This window comes from Triticum aestivum, chromosome 5A (assembly GCF_018294505.1).
Source record: "Triticum aestivum cultivar Chinese Spring chromosome 5A, IWGSC CS RefSeq v2.1, whole genome shotgun sequence".
NCBI lineage: Eukaryota > Viridiplantae > Streptophyta > Magnoliopsida > Poales > Poaceae > Triticum > Triticum aestivum.
The window spans coordinates 506,251,241-506,266,805 of record NC_057806.1 but is presented as its reverse complement, the minus strand read 5'-3'; positions in this window follow the sequence as shown (position 1 = coordinate 506,266,805).

Here is a 15,565-nt window from a genome sequence, read left to right as displayed (position 1 = left end):
AAAGAGTGAATCAAGTTGATCAACACACAAAGCGTAGAAGATGTACCGAGAGGGATCACGTGATCGCATGGTAAGGTAAGCATTGTCCTTTATGCTTTGTGTACTAACCCATGGTCTACGTGAGAGTTCTATGTGGGGTTAGGTATGTTTCCATGGGCTAGCGTCAAGAGGAAGATATTATACAACCCATGGAGGATGACATCAAATGGTGGTCATCATCAAGTTTGCGATGTGCAAGTTCAAGCGGAGCATCAGAAGAGATCAAGTGCTTGAAGCTTGTCCGTCCATTGTGGTGACAATGGACTTGTGAAGATGTCCTGAAGAGTGACTTGCCCATAGTGGAGTATGGGGGAGCAATCTACTAGTCTTCACCAAGCCAACGCAATCAAGAAAGGTGGTCTAGCTTGAGGGAGTCAAGATCATCATCATCCAGCTCAAGTGGACTATGTGCAAGGCAAAGGTTTGCCCTTGATAGGTTTTCTATTTTACCGGTCTTGTCGTGGAATTGTCACGTCAGATGTCCTTAGTGTGAGGACTTAGTCGCGAGGCCAACGCATCTATGTGGTAACTTGAGAGGGGTTGAGCGGGATCGAGAGACGCAACACAAGACGTGGATTTAGACAGCTTCGGGCCCCGGGAAACATCATCCGGTAAAAACCCTACATGCTGTTTGAGGCTATGTCTCATTATCATCACGAGGGAGTCGCCGTAAACCGGCTCTCCTCTTTGTGTCTAGCCCTAAGATTGTTTCTCTGCTTGTAGCTTGTAGCTTGTCCCTCTTTGGGGAGCCCTGCCCCTCCTTATATATGTTGAAGGGGCGGGTTACATGTGGAGTCCTACTAGGATTAGGACTAGTCTATCTCTAATACAAACCGGATACAAGTCCAGGTCTTAACTCCTTGTAAGACAAATATTCTTTATGCCTTTCCTCTTAAACCGGCCCACCATAGCATGATCCGGCCTTCCATAAACCGCCCGTTGGGCCACCGGGTCTTGTCGCTCCTCTGACCCGCCTGCCGGATTATCAATGAACCGTAAACCGCCATGTCCAAGTGGGTTGCCAGTGAATCGCCAAACTCTAGCCGGGTCATACATCCGGCGGTTTATACCGTGGGGTATATCCCCGACATAAGCCCTCAGTTTAATTTGGATTCATCCATGTTAAACTGATTTGCAACAAGAACAAATTTGTCGGGGTTGTGCTCCGGTTTAAATATTCTTGTAGACCGGCACTTGATCATCCTTAAATCCTTGTCATTTCTTCCTTCCAAGTTAATAACCATCTTCATAATCAATTTGCTTGCAGAAGATATTTGTAAATAAAGAATCCATTTGAATCGGCCTTCAATGCTTTGACTTGAAAAAATATTAGTCTCTGAAATATTCAACTGATATCCAGCCGGCTTGAAGATGTAAAACTTGCCGGTTTATGATTACCACCATTGTCTGGTTATAAAAACTGATAATTCCAGGTCATGATTGTTGCCAACACCGGTTCATGATTGTTGATGACGCCGGGTTACAGACACAGGGTCATAATGATTGGTGACGCAGGGTTAATCCAGTTTGCTCAAAACAGAGAATTTAAAAATAGTTCTTCGATAATAATATAATACCTGTAGCCCCCAAGTCTTGAGCAGAACAAAGTGATGGCTTAAGACTTGCTTCAATATAAATACTGCCACTTAAGAAGAAATCCATGTTGTTCATCCCAGTGACTAGTAAAAACTGAATACTCCATATTATGTAGCCCTCAAGTGCCGGGTTGTCATGCTTGCAGCAACCTGGGACTTTGTAATTGTCTTATACTCATAAAAACTTTAACCAGTGTAGCCCCCAAGGGTTGGGTCATTATGCAATAATGAGCAGGGACTTTGTAGGTATAATCATGTAGTTTTGAGCAATGATGTGTATCCCCCAAGGGCCGGCTCAGTAAGATAATATTGAGCTGGGACTTTAATATATACTTCAATGAAAATAACATCATATGATGTAACCCTCATCATGGGACTTGAATCCACGTCCACAAGGTTAAGAGCCTTGTGCTTTACCAACTGAACAGTGGACTCTTCAATATAATGAATAAAAAGCTTTGTACCTTCAACTGTTGACAGGAGCAATTGGTAGCCCCCAAGGGCCGACTCATTATAATATGATGAGTCGGGTCTTCAATAATATGAGCAGAAAATTAATTTGCATTAGCCCCCAAGTGTCATGGTGCATGCTTGCAGCGACATGAGACTTGGATGTAATCTCAATTTGAATAATGTAGCCCCCAAGTGCCGGGTCGTGAGCCTGCAGCGACTTGGGACTATTCCTTCCATTGTAGAATAAATCATATCCTTTGATAAAATAACAACTATTGCACTAAAGCGACTTTGAAAACTCAATAATACCGGTTACTAATAACCATAAAAATCCAGCCATGTTGGCTATTCAAGATAATATAATCCGGCATGAAAAATTCATCCAATATCATAATGAAAATTCAGCCAAATTTGGCTATTTGAATAATATAACCCAATCATTCATAAGCGCATGATTCCAATGGCGCAATCCAAATATATACTGGCGACGTATAGTCCAAAGCCAGACCGGTTTAATAAACACCGGATAATTTTTCATCATATACTGGCGACTTATCGTCTTAAAGCCAGGCCGGTTTAACAAACACCGGATAATTTATCATCATACTGGCGACACATAGTCGAAATCCAGGCCGGTTTAATAAACGTCAGTGATTTATAATCATGCTTTATTCAACCTGTTTCTGCATACAACAAGTTTAAAATGTCCTGGCGGTTTACCGCCGGACGGGTCATAATGCCCAACATATAACCTGGGTTTATAACCAAGGTTGCACTTTAAGAATAATCAAATATGAAATACTTCATACCTGTGATATTGAATCACATTGCTGGTTTTACCAATTTTTTGTAGTAAGAGTGATAACCCCAATCTTGAGTAATGATAACTCCTTTCATACTGTGCCAGTTGATGATAAACCGTACCGGGTTGTGATAAACACCGGTTTAACCATATATAATACTGGCGACTCGTAGTCAAACCAGACCGGGCTGATAGTCTCCGGATTATAACTTGATCCTGTATTGACAACTTGTAATTGAAAATCAAGCCGGGTTGATAAACACCGATTTACTCCATAATAGGATGGTAACAGAAAATCAAACCGGGCAGATGGCCTCCGAATTAAGATTTGACCGTGTTCCGTCAATTTGTAATTGACAGTTGAACCGGGTTAAAATGTTGTCGGTTTAAAAAACGCAACAAAAATCAAATAACAGTTATGAAAAAAAATATGGAAACAAAGGCAATGATAAAAACCGTTTGCAAAAATATGCTATACTGAGCTGATCAGATGGTATTACCATGGTCGGACAGGATCAAGGCCCCCAATAGGAGTGACAATGATTCAAGTCAGCCAGGTCCCCAAATGATTCGTGGCATATATGCCAGATCAAGAGGCGTGGCAGTGGTTCGGGTTCGACCATGCCCCCAAGTGATTTTGTGGCCTTAGGCCGACCAAGAGGCGTGACTGGTTCAGACTTGACCATGTCCCCAAATGATCTGGTGGCTGTCGCCAATCAAAGGGTGTTCGTTGGTTCGGACACGACCAAGGCCCCCAGTGATATATATAAAACAAATGTCAAGGGGTAAACCGGAGGCCGCTTTAAACAGAACCACTCCGTGTAACCTCGAATGATGAGAAAGACAGAGACCCCGCTTTATGAAGCAGAAGCCCCCATGTGATCAATAATATGTTAAGCCAATAAGGCAGGATACCCATGTTTGAACCGCGCATTATGGCAGAAGGTCCTCTTCGGTAATTTTTAACCTTTTTGCAAGAGATAAATTCTTCTTGAACCGGGATCTTGAACCGGATATTGAGAGCTTCAAAACTTTGTGGGAGACATCTTCCCCTTGAGCCGGATATTAAACCGAAATCCTTCTTTTTAAACCAGAAATTTTCTAACGGCCTTTAAATTTGCACCAATATGGCGGTTTAGGGTCCTGCATTAGACAACTTTGCAAACCGGAGTAATTGCTCTTTTAAAGAAGGCAATATACAATATAAAATATATTGGATGGATTTCACCTGATATATCATGCCAGGGGTTATTCATCATGGAGTTGATGATCACCATGGTAAAGCTGAAATTAATGACGGCCGAGTTGGCCGCGGTGTTGTAAACCGGTGCGGACGAGTGGATCAATCGCAGGCACGGTAATCCATTCAACAGCAAGCTGGTGCAGACGCTGGTGCATGATGATGCTAACACACACTCCATATGCACAGCATGGCACTACCTTTATAATAAATTCTTGTCCTGCACACAAAAGTATACAGACCAAAGTAATTGCCTTAACAAAAACAATGTGTGCTAATAAACTTAGATGGATATCACCTGATGTTTGCAGATAGCAAACGGCTTTGGATGACGAATGATCCGTTCACCGCAACAGAGGCGGCGGCTTAACCCACTGCATCAGTCGGCTCAGACGGACCCTCCGGGTCATGTTTGACCCTCTTTTTTTTGGTAGATAACTTCATATCCGAAGTATGCTGTCACCGACGATTCCTATCGAGCGGAGTAATCTGAGCTTTTGTTGTCATAGTTGATGCATATACGGCGATGTTGGACGTATATAGTATGTATACAATGATTACGTGACTGTGCTGCCGTTCTGTCTGTCATTGCTGCTGTCCTTTAACCCGGATATCTCGCGCGGCTGCGTGCCTCCAAGGGCTTCGGCAGTTTGATGCCCGATCCATACGGCAGATAAGTGGGCAGCAAAACCAACTGGAGAGCAGCATTGTTTTAAAGCGGCAGCAATGCGTGGCGTAACCTGGCCACGGAGGCAACGACGGACGGCGAGGCAAACCACAGCAGAAGCAAACATGAGCAGATTCTCTTCTTCCAGATGAACATGAGCATATTCTGGCGACTTGTTGTTGTTGTGAATTGGCCGTGACAGCCGGATTGACAGAGGTAGCGGCCCAAAGTGAAGGCATGTCACAGCTGCGGAAACCAGTGAAGGCGACGACGGCTCGACAGCAGCCGGCGAAATTAGATGCTCCGGTTTGACGCATGATCCATGCGGGCTGCAGCAGTGAACCGGTGCTAGCCGGAGCAAGCCAGATCACGTCCTCGGCGGTTCAAAAGCGCAACTGCAGCTGAGGAGGCCCGCGGAGGTGCGACCAACAACAACCCGCGGGAACCCGCAGCATCGCAGGGCAAAGGACGATGACCCGCAGTGACGCCGGTGAGTCAGCGGGAGGAACATGGTGGGCGTTGCAGTTAACCCGGCGAGGTGGTTTGTAGTGGAGGATGCGGCTTGCCACAGAGGAATCAGACCGGCGAGACGACCCCGTAGAGAGCAAACCGGAGCAGAGGGCGCATGCAGCCCGGGGGAACCTGACGGTTCTACGACCCATGACCGGGTGGAGCGGTAGCAAAAGGGCGAGGCGACGCCGGTCTTCGATGGGAGCAACAAAGCGGTGAGGCGGGGCCGCAGCCACAGCGGCAGGTTGGAGAAGCGCCGGCACGGCGGGGCCGCGGCCGAGCAATGGTTGGAGTCGCACCCGGTGATGGTGGCTCGAGTGGAAACGGTGGCCAAGTCCCAGTCCGTAGCCTCATCCAGTTCTGTCGACGGCCGCTCAGAGACGAAGATTGAATCTGCATTGACGTGCGGTTATAGCATGCCCTGATGGATCTTTCTTTTCCTTAGTATTCACATGCTAAAATCACGTAGTAGCTTTCCTTCTTTTGAATCCCGACTTGGCTTCCTAAATAGATTCCTTGTATGCATGTAGCAATCGGAGTTGACCAAGAAAAACCGATTTGGCTTCTGGTGATGTACTAGTTGAAGACATACTAGTATTGTATTTGAATCCATTGGGCTTGATGGTTGATGTGATGGAAACAATCAGACGGAGGTGCACGGGGGCGGCTCGCGAGCAAAGGCATCAGGCGGCTTCGAGGCAAAAGCGTGACAGCGATGGCGACTCGGCAGCGTGGTAGATGCGACAGTCGGGGCAGCTCGCAGCGGTGACAAACGGCGGCAGCATCTCGCAGCGACGGCTCCGTAGAAAGTTCTCTGAATCCAAATCAATATCGGGGTTTGCTTTTTATATTTAATCCTTCCTTGGAATCCGTGTGTGTAGTGGTTGTACTACTTGAGGGATCTTTCACGTGGAATAACTCGGGAATCCATCAGGCCTTGGGTTTTCGGTCAATCAGCAGAGACTTGATTCATGAAGATTGATCTGGCGAACTCACGTGGCCGCAAGCTGCTGTCCTAATCGCCGTTTATACTGGCAGATGACACACATGACGCCTGCCGGCTCTCTCTGATTACTTCTGTCAACGGAACCTACCAGCTTTAACAGTCGGCGGTTTATCTCTGGCGAGACCGATTTCCTGCCTGTCTCGGTGCTTGGGGGCGTGGCGCTACACAGACGCAACCCTAAATTTTCATGCCCAATCTTCCATGCACCGCCGCTGAAAACTCCTTCAATCTTGACTGATGATATTTATAGTTAACGTGGATTCTTCAACGTAGGCTCTTGCTGATCCAATGGGTCATAGCTTCTCGATCCCCAAAAAAGATCCCTTCAAGAACTCAACACCACCGTGCGCCTGGCCCCACGGTGGGCGCCAACTGTCGTGGAATTGTCATGTCAGATGTCCTTAGTGTGAGGACTTAGTCGCGAGGCCAACGCATCTATGTGGTAACTTGAGAGGGGTTGAGCGGGATCGAGAGACGCAACACAAGACGGGGATTTAGACAGCTTCGGGCCCCGGGAAACATCATCCGGTAAAAACCCTACATGCTGTTTGAGGCTATGTCTCATTATCATCACGAGGGAGTCGCCGTAAACCAGCTCTCCTCTTTGTGTCTAGCCCTAAGATTGTTTCTCTGCTTGTAGCTTGTAGCTTGTCCCTCTTTGGGGAGCCCTGCCCCTCCTTATATATGTTGAAGGGGCGGGTTACATGTGGAGTCCTACTAGGATTAGGACTAGTCTATCTCTAATACAAACCGGATACAAGTCCAGGTCTTAACTCCTTGTAAGACAAATATTCTTTATGCCTTTCCTCTTAAACTGGCCCACCATAGCATGATCCGGCCTTCCATAAACCGCCCGTTGGGCCACCGGGTCTTGTCGCTCCTCTGACCCGCCTGCCGGATTACCAATGAACCGTAAACCGCCATGTCCAAGTGGGTTGCCAGTGAATCGCCAAACTCTAGCCGGGTCATACATCCGGCGGTTTATACCGCGGGGTATATCCCCGACAGGTCTCATGGTAGTTGTGGGAGACCGGGTTATAGGATCGATTGTCGTTCTTTCAAGGGGGGCTCTCGATGAGTAGCTTGATTGTATTGTTCGTAGAGAGCTCAAACCATTGCATCCTTGCATCATCTTTATTGGTTCTTGTTTGGTTTTTCTCCTTGTGAGACTTCGAGCTTTTGGTCATCTTCATGACAAGCTGGAGTTCATCGAAAACGGAGTTAACATGCATATTCTATGATGTTTTCGATGTTGGAGGTTATGCCGGTTCTTCTTGGTTGGAGGTTTCTCTCCTCTATATATATTAGGCATACCTCCCCTGCCTCTTCTCATTATAAGCTTTTGCTGCTTGGATGCTACTCATTGTCTTCTATCCAACAAGCTTGAGTTTGCTCAATTCAGAGTTCATTTGCAGAAGTTGTGGCAGTTTCGGCTTTATTGCATCCTTTGTTTTCTCTGTTGTGTTCTTAAAGCCTCAAGCGGTAGTACTGGTCTCTCGAGCGGTAGTACCGCTTGTAAGCGGTAGTACTGCGGCCTTGTGCCGCGCGTAGTACTGCTCCTTTTGGGATGCATTTTTCGTGTCGGGTTTCGCGATAAGTGGTACTACCTCTCCCCCCCCCCCCGAGCGGTAGTACCTCTTATAAGCGGTACTGCCTCTCCCCTCGAGCGGTGGTACCTCTTATAAGCGGTACTACCTCTCCCCAAAGCAGTACTACCTCTCTCGCAGATTTTCAGCTCGTGTTTTTCTCTCTCGTCGGGGTGTTTTGACCATGCTAAGCAGTAGTACCGCTCCTCCAGCGGTAGTACCGCTCGTGTGCGGGCTGAGCACATAACGGTTGGATTCGGGATGCCCTATAAAAGGGGGTCTTCTTCCCCAATGAACCTTATCTCTTGAGCTCGTGTTCTTCCCCCATTGTTGACCTTCTTCGAGCTTGCTAACTCTCAATCCCTCCATGGATTCTTGCTACTTTTTGGGGGAAAGGAGAGAGGAGATCTAGATCCACATTTCCACCAATCACTTTCTCCTCTATGTGAGGGGAACCCCTTGGATCTAGATCTTGGATTTCTTGGTGTTCTCCTTCTTGTTCTTCCTCTCATTTTCCTCCCTAGCATTAGTTGCCTTGGTGGGATTTGGGGGAGAAGGACTTGGGCACTCCGTGTGCCGTTGTCGTTGCATTTGGTGCATCGGTTTGAGTTCTCCATGGTGATACGTGGAAGTTACAAGTTGAGAAGCTTATTACTCTTGGGTGCTTGGTACCCTTGAACTTGTTCCTCTTGGGTGCTTGGGCGCCCTAGACGGTTGGTGGTGTTCGGGTTCAAGGGTAATAAGCTTCTCCCCGATGCTCCGGGCATCAATCATTGTGGTGCAAAGCTCCGGGCAAGCGTCGGGGTCTCCAATTAGGTTGTGGAGATAGCCCCGAGCAATTTGACGGGTACCGGTGACCGCCCCCAAGGTTTGCCAAAGTGTACGGGTTCAGTGACCGCCCCCAAGGGTTGCCATTTGTACGGGTTCGGTGACCGCCCTCAAGGGTCCCTTAGTGGAATCACGACATCTTGCATTGTGCAAGGGCGCGAGGAGATTACGGTGGCCCTAGTGGCTTCTTGGGGAGCATTGTGCCTCCACACCGCTCCAAACGGAGATTAGCATCCGCAAGGGTGTGAACTTCGGGATACATCGCCGTCTCCGCGTGCCTCAATTATCTCTTACCCGAGCCCTTTACTTATGCACTTTACTTTGTGATAGCCATATTGTTTCTTATCATATCTCTTGCTATCACTTAGTTGTTTATCTTGCTTAGCATAAGTTGTTGGTGCACATAGGTGAGCCTAGTTGTTGTAGGTTTTGTGCTTGTCAAATTAATCGCTAGGTTTATTCCGCATTTGTTCAAGCCTAAACCGTAATTATTTTAAAGCGCTTATTCACCCCCCCCCTCTAGGCGACATCCACGGTCTTTCAATCGGTATCAGAGCCTCGTCTCTCTTGTTAGGCTTAACCGCCTAGAGAATAATGATGTCGACTAGGGGTTTAAGATTCTCTGACACTCTTAGTTTCGATGGCACAAATTTTGATGTTTGGGTAATTCGAATGCTTAATATCTTTAGGGTCATGGACCCAAATTTAGAGCGAATTGTAGATATGGGGTTTTCTCCTCCAAAGGATCCCCAAAGATTATCTTTAGAGGATGAGAAAAACTCTTATCTCAATGCTCAAGCTTCTAATGTGCTTTTCGATGCTTTGAGCAATGTAGTATTATTTCAACTCATGCCATTCCGGGATGCTCATGAGTTGTGGACAAAGCTTCAAGATAAATATGGTGTGTCCAAGATTTGTAAGGATGATTGTTCTCCCTCCACCTCTGGTCGTGTTGCGTTGTCAACGTCTTCTACTTCACCTACATGTGGTTTGCCACAAGGTAATGACATGATGAGTAGTGGTGTTCATTGCAATGATGATAGTGGGCTTATTGTTGATAATCCTTCATCACTTTCTTATTGCAATGCTTCATCTTTGGACTTTAGCACTTCGAGCACTCCAAATGTTTCACATGCTTGTGTTGATAGTCCTTGCATATCATGTAAAAACTGCTTGACTAAATCTCATGACGATATGCTTGCTATATCTTGTTGCCATGAGAAAAATGCATGTATTTCCTCGAGTTGTTGTGCTAACAATGTAGAGGAAACCCAACACTCCATGGAACAAGATGTGGTCTTGGATGGTGCTTCAAGGGATCCTACATCATCATCTATTGCATTTTGCCTTATGGCCAAGGCTTCAAAGGTATCTCCCACTTTGAATCCCAATATATCTTGTGATGATATTGATGATGGCAAGAGTGATGATGATATTGATGATGGCAAGAGTGATGATGATGTTGATTATGATGAAGAGAATGATGATGTTTCCTCCTTAGAAATTAAGGGGGGAATGATTTTCAAAGCTGTTCTTAAGAATAAAATTGCTCGTTCCAACTTCATGGAAATCATGTCTATTGCTATTGAGGGCAAGAAATATATTGATGAGTTGGAATCTCGTCTTGAGGAGCATGAGGTCACCATTGATAAAATGGAAGGTCATGAACATGACTACGATAATGAGATCGCGGACCTCTCCGAAGCTCTCGAACTTGAACAAACCACCAAGGAATCTCTTGAGGAGACTTTTTCTCTAGAATTATCTAGAGTGAAGGAATCTCATGATAGAGCTCTTGAGGTGGCCAATGTTTTTGAAATTAAAAATGAGATGCTTGAAGTTGCGCATGCTAAACTCCTTGAGGACTTTGGGCACCTCGAAAATGGCTCAAGGGTCATTAAGAGTGAGCTCATCAAACTCACCGAGTCTCATGCACAACTTAAAGCTTCATGTTAAAAAGAGCTTGCCAAGTTGCCTTCTCCTCTTGTTGTTAATGATCATGCTTGTGCTACTAACTCTATTTCTAGTGAAGCATTCATTTTGAAGGAGAATGTTGAGCTAAGGGATCAACTTGAGTTGCTATCTAGAAATTATGGGAAATTGGAAGAAAGTCATGTCAAGCTTGCAAGCTCTCATGATGATCTTCTAGTATCCCATAAGGTGCTAAAGTTAGCTCATGAGGCTATGATTACTAAGATAACATCTAGCGAGTCTCATATGGACATAAGCACTACGTCTAGTCAAAATGTTATATTGACATGTGCTAGTCCTTGTAATTCATCTACTCATAACATTGGTACATCTGGTGATGAATTACTTTCCTTGCCTTGTTGCTCTAACAATGAAGCTTATACTTCCTCTAGTACTTGTGTTGATACTAACCATGTAGAGGAAATCAAAGAGCTCAAGGCCCAAGTCACTTCTTTGAAGAAAGACTTGGAAAAGTGTCATGAAGGGAAATCCACACTCAACAATATCTTGAGTGTGCAAAAATCCCCCAATGACAAAGGTGGACTTGGATTCAACTCCAATAAGAAGAAGAAGTCCAAAAGCAACAAGAAAAAGGGCCAAGAACAACTCAAGAATTCGGCCAAGATTATTTGCTTCAAGTGCAAAATTGAAGGGCAGCATGTTAGATCTTGCCCATTGAAGAAGAAGTCCGTTAATGACAAGCAGGAAGGGAAGAGGCCACAAGTTCAATCTCATGCTCAACCACAAGTTGAAGAAAGGCCACTTCCCAAGAAGACTCAAGTTCATGCTTCTCTTATTGAGAAATCAAGTGAGAAGAAAATGAAGAGTAGATGTTGCTACTTATGTCGTGAGAAAGGTCACGTCGCTTCTTCATGCACTAGTGGTAACTTATCCAACCCAATTATTATTGATGATATCTATTCTCTTGGGAAGGATAAGGTTGGAAATGTGTTTGCCAAGTTTGTTGGTACTCAAAGTGGTGTCAAGCAAAGAACCATTTGGGTAGCCAAGCCTATTGTGACTAACCTCTTAGGACCCAACTTGGTTGGGGACCAACAAGCTCAAACTTGATAAATAGGTGTTGTTGGAGGTCATTGGAGACTTGGCTACATTATGGAGATTTAAGGGGTCCTCATCATTCATATTGTCTCAAGCCAAGTCATTTGGATTATCTTTCTATCGTATATCCAATGTTCCTCCTTGCGGTAACTCGTGCTTAAATTGCTTACATTGAAAGTTACTTGCCCCTTATCATGTTGTGGTTTTGTACCTTGCATGTGCTTGTATATGTTGTGCTTCCAATTTTCTTATGTTGGTTTGCACATCATGTACGTGTGTGTTGTGTGTTGAGCCTTTTTGCGTCTTGTTTATTTCTTAGTTGGCTCTTGTGAGAGATTAATGGAATATCCCATTATGGGGGAGTGGTGTGCTTTGTGCACCTCACAATCCTATAAATGTGTGTATATGAGTAATACCATCTAGTATTGATATTTCAAGATTATCTAGTCGCTATGTGGTATGTCTTCTCATGAGAAATTCAAATTCTAAACAGTCCATTAATTATCTCTTGTTGGATCCTTTTATTTACCTCTTGTTTATCCTTAATTGGTATCACATTATGGGGAAGTAATATGCTATGTGTATATTACTAGCCTAGAAAATGTGTACATTTGAGATATTCCCACCTAGAGTTGGTATTGTAAATTATCTTGTTCCTAGGTGGCATGTTAGCTCTACAAGTTGCAATTTGCCTTTTGTTTGGTGTGTAGATGATGTCAGATATCCTTGCTATCTACCACCAGGAATTGTTTCCAAATACTTCTTGTCTTTTGAAAATTGGTACTCACTTATGTGTGGTAGAAATTATTGATCATCTCCATGTTGGTGTTTTCTTTTATTTGCCTTATCTCTTGCCTAGGATTGTGTCAACTCCCTTTGTCTTCCATACCACTTGTGGATCTTGTTAATTTCTTGATCTTGTCTAGTGTTTTCTAGATATAGTGAAAGTGGTGATCCCACCTTGTGCATTTTGTATTCAAATGCAAATTCTCTATAATGCACTAGTCTTGGGGGAGCTATCCTATTTTCTATAAAACACTCATCTTGCGATCCTTATCAAGTGTGTGTTGGTGGAATGCAACCCATTTCTTTTTGGTACTTGTGCCATCATGAAACTTTGTAGAGGGCTTGGTTTGTTTGGAACCATTCTCTCTTTTGGGAGCTTGACATCTTTCTTTTTGCTTGTATTCTTGGATATCTCATTCCTTGATGTATCTTTCAATTGATATCCTCTAAGTGATGATTTATTCATTTGATATCTTTTCTTCACTTTTTTTCTTCTTGTCAATTGGTATCGGTTCTTGAAAGTATTGAGCATGCATATTAACTTCATGTAGTCTCCTTGGCATGCTTTCTTTCTTTCTTTCTTTGACCCAATATATAGGGGAAACTCCACCAAGTCTCAAATTGGATGAGATGTGCATGAAATTCATTTTCATATATGTATGCACATATTTAAGTGGAGTTTGTCCTATGTATTGTTGGTTCTCTAACTCTTTGGTCCCAATGAGTTTGGTACCATTTTGTTTGTGTTGTTGTTCTAGGAACAATTGGAGATGCATTGGATGCTCGGCTCACTCACAAGGAAGGTGGTGTCACCATGTGCTTATTGGACTCAAGCTAGGATGATCAATGAACTATCTACTACCTTCAATTGGTTTCTTCTACATCCTTCCAGTGATATCTCGGTAACAATTATCTATTCATGCATTCCTTTCTTGCATTCAACCTTGTGTAGGTTGCATCTTGGCATGATATTCATTCCATCTTGTGATACCTTGTTTCCTTTCTCAAAGCATCTCAACGATGATCTCATGTTGCTAGTTGTGATGTATTTGATCTTCGTGTGATCGGAATTCATTTGTATACAATAAGACCATATCTAGCCATGTGCTATGCTTTTAAGCAAATATCTTATTGGTATATTTATAACTTCCTTGTGGTTATCTTATTCTTTCCTTTTTGTAACTATTTCGTGTGTACATCCTTCTTTGTGAATCGATATCATCATGATTTCATCTACCTAGAATCTTATACACTTGAGAGAAATTACATATCTAGAAGATAACCTTTCTTTCACGTCCACCTTTTCTTTCTTGTATTATTTCTTCGGTGGCCCGCGAAAGCTTTGCCTTGAGTACGGATCTCACCTTGTTGCATCTTGATGCACTCTTGTGTGGTTGTGACGCCCCCGATTCAATCATACACTAATCATGCACGCAAATGTGTACGATCAAGATCAGGGACTCACGGGAAGATATCACAACACAACTCTACAAATAAAATAAGTCATACAAGCATCATAATACAAGCCAGGGGCCTCGAGGGCTCGAATACAAGTGCTCGATCATAGACGAGTCAGCGGAAGCAACAATATCTGAGTACAGACATAAGTTAAACAAGTTTGCCTTAAGAAGGCTAGCACAAACAGGGATACAGATCGAAAGAGGCGCAGGCCTCCTGCCTGGGATCCTCCTAACTACTCCAGGTCGCCGTCGGCGGGCAGCACGTAGTAGTAGGCACCTCCGGTGTAGTAGGGGTCGTCGTCGACGGTGGCGTCTGGCTCCTGGACTCCAGCATTTGGTTGCGACAACCAGAAAGAAAGGAAAGGGGGAGAAAAGGGGGGAGAAAGCAACCGTGAGTACTCATCCAAAGTACTCGCAAGCAAGGAACTACACTACATATGCATGGGTATATGTGTAAAGGGCCATATTAGTGGACTGAACTGCAGAATGCCAGAATAAGAGGGGGATAGCTAGTCTTATCGAAGACTACGCTTCGGGTCACCTTCGTCTTGCAACAGGTATAAGAGAGTAGATTGAAGTCCTCCAAGTAGCATCTCCAAGTAACATCTCATAGCATAATCCTACCCGGCGATCCCCTCCTCATATCCCTGAGGTAGAGCGACCACCGGTTGTATCTGGCACTTGGAAGGGTGTGTTTTATTAAGTATCCGGTTCTAGTTGTCATAAGGTCAAGGTACAACTCCAAGTCGTCCTGTTACCGAAGATCACGGCTATTCGAATAGATTAACTTCCCTGCAGGGGTGCACCACATAACCCAACACGCTCGATCCCATTTGGCCGGACACACTTTCCTGGGTCATGCCCGGCCGCGGAAGATCAACACGTCGCAGCCCCACCTAGGCAAAACAGAGAGGCCAACACGCCGGTCTAAACCTAAGCGCACAGGGGTCTGGGCCCATCGCCCCGAGCACACCTGCACGTTGCGAGGGCGGCCGGAAGCAGACCTAGCCTAGTAGGCATTCCAGTCCAATCCGGCGCGCGCTGCTCCGTCGCTGACGTCTGAAGTGCTTCGGCTGATACCACGACGTCGGGATACCCATAACTACTCCCGTGTAGATGGTTAGTGCGTATAGGCTCGTAGCCGACTCAGATCAAATACCAAGATCTCGTTAAGCGTGTTAAGTATCCGCGAACGCCGAACAGGGCTAGGCCCACCTGTCTCCTAGGTGGTCTCAACCTGCCCTGTCGCTCCGCCACAAAAGATCCACACAGAGGGCCGTCGGGACAAAGGTCCTTTCAGCCCCCAATCCGTGAATCACTCGCGGGTACTCTTCGAGCTGACCCGACTTTAGTCACCATCTGTATAGTATGTATGTATGTATAGTATATACCCGTGATCACCTCCCGAGTGATCACGGCCCAATAGTATAGCAAGGCAGACTGACAAGAATGTAGGGCCAATAATGATAAACTAGCATCCTATACTAAGTATTTAGGATTGCAGGTAAGGTATCAACAGATGTAGCAACAATGTCAGGCTATGCATCAGAATAGGATTAACAA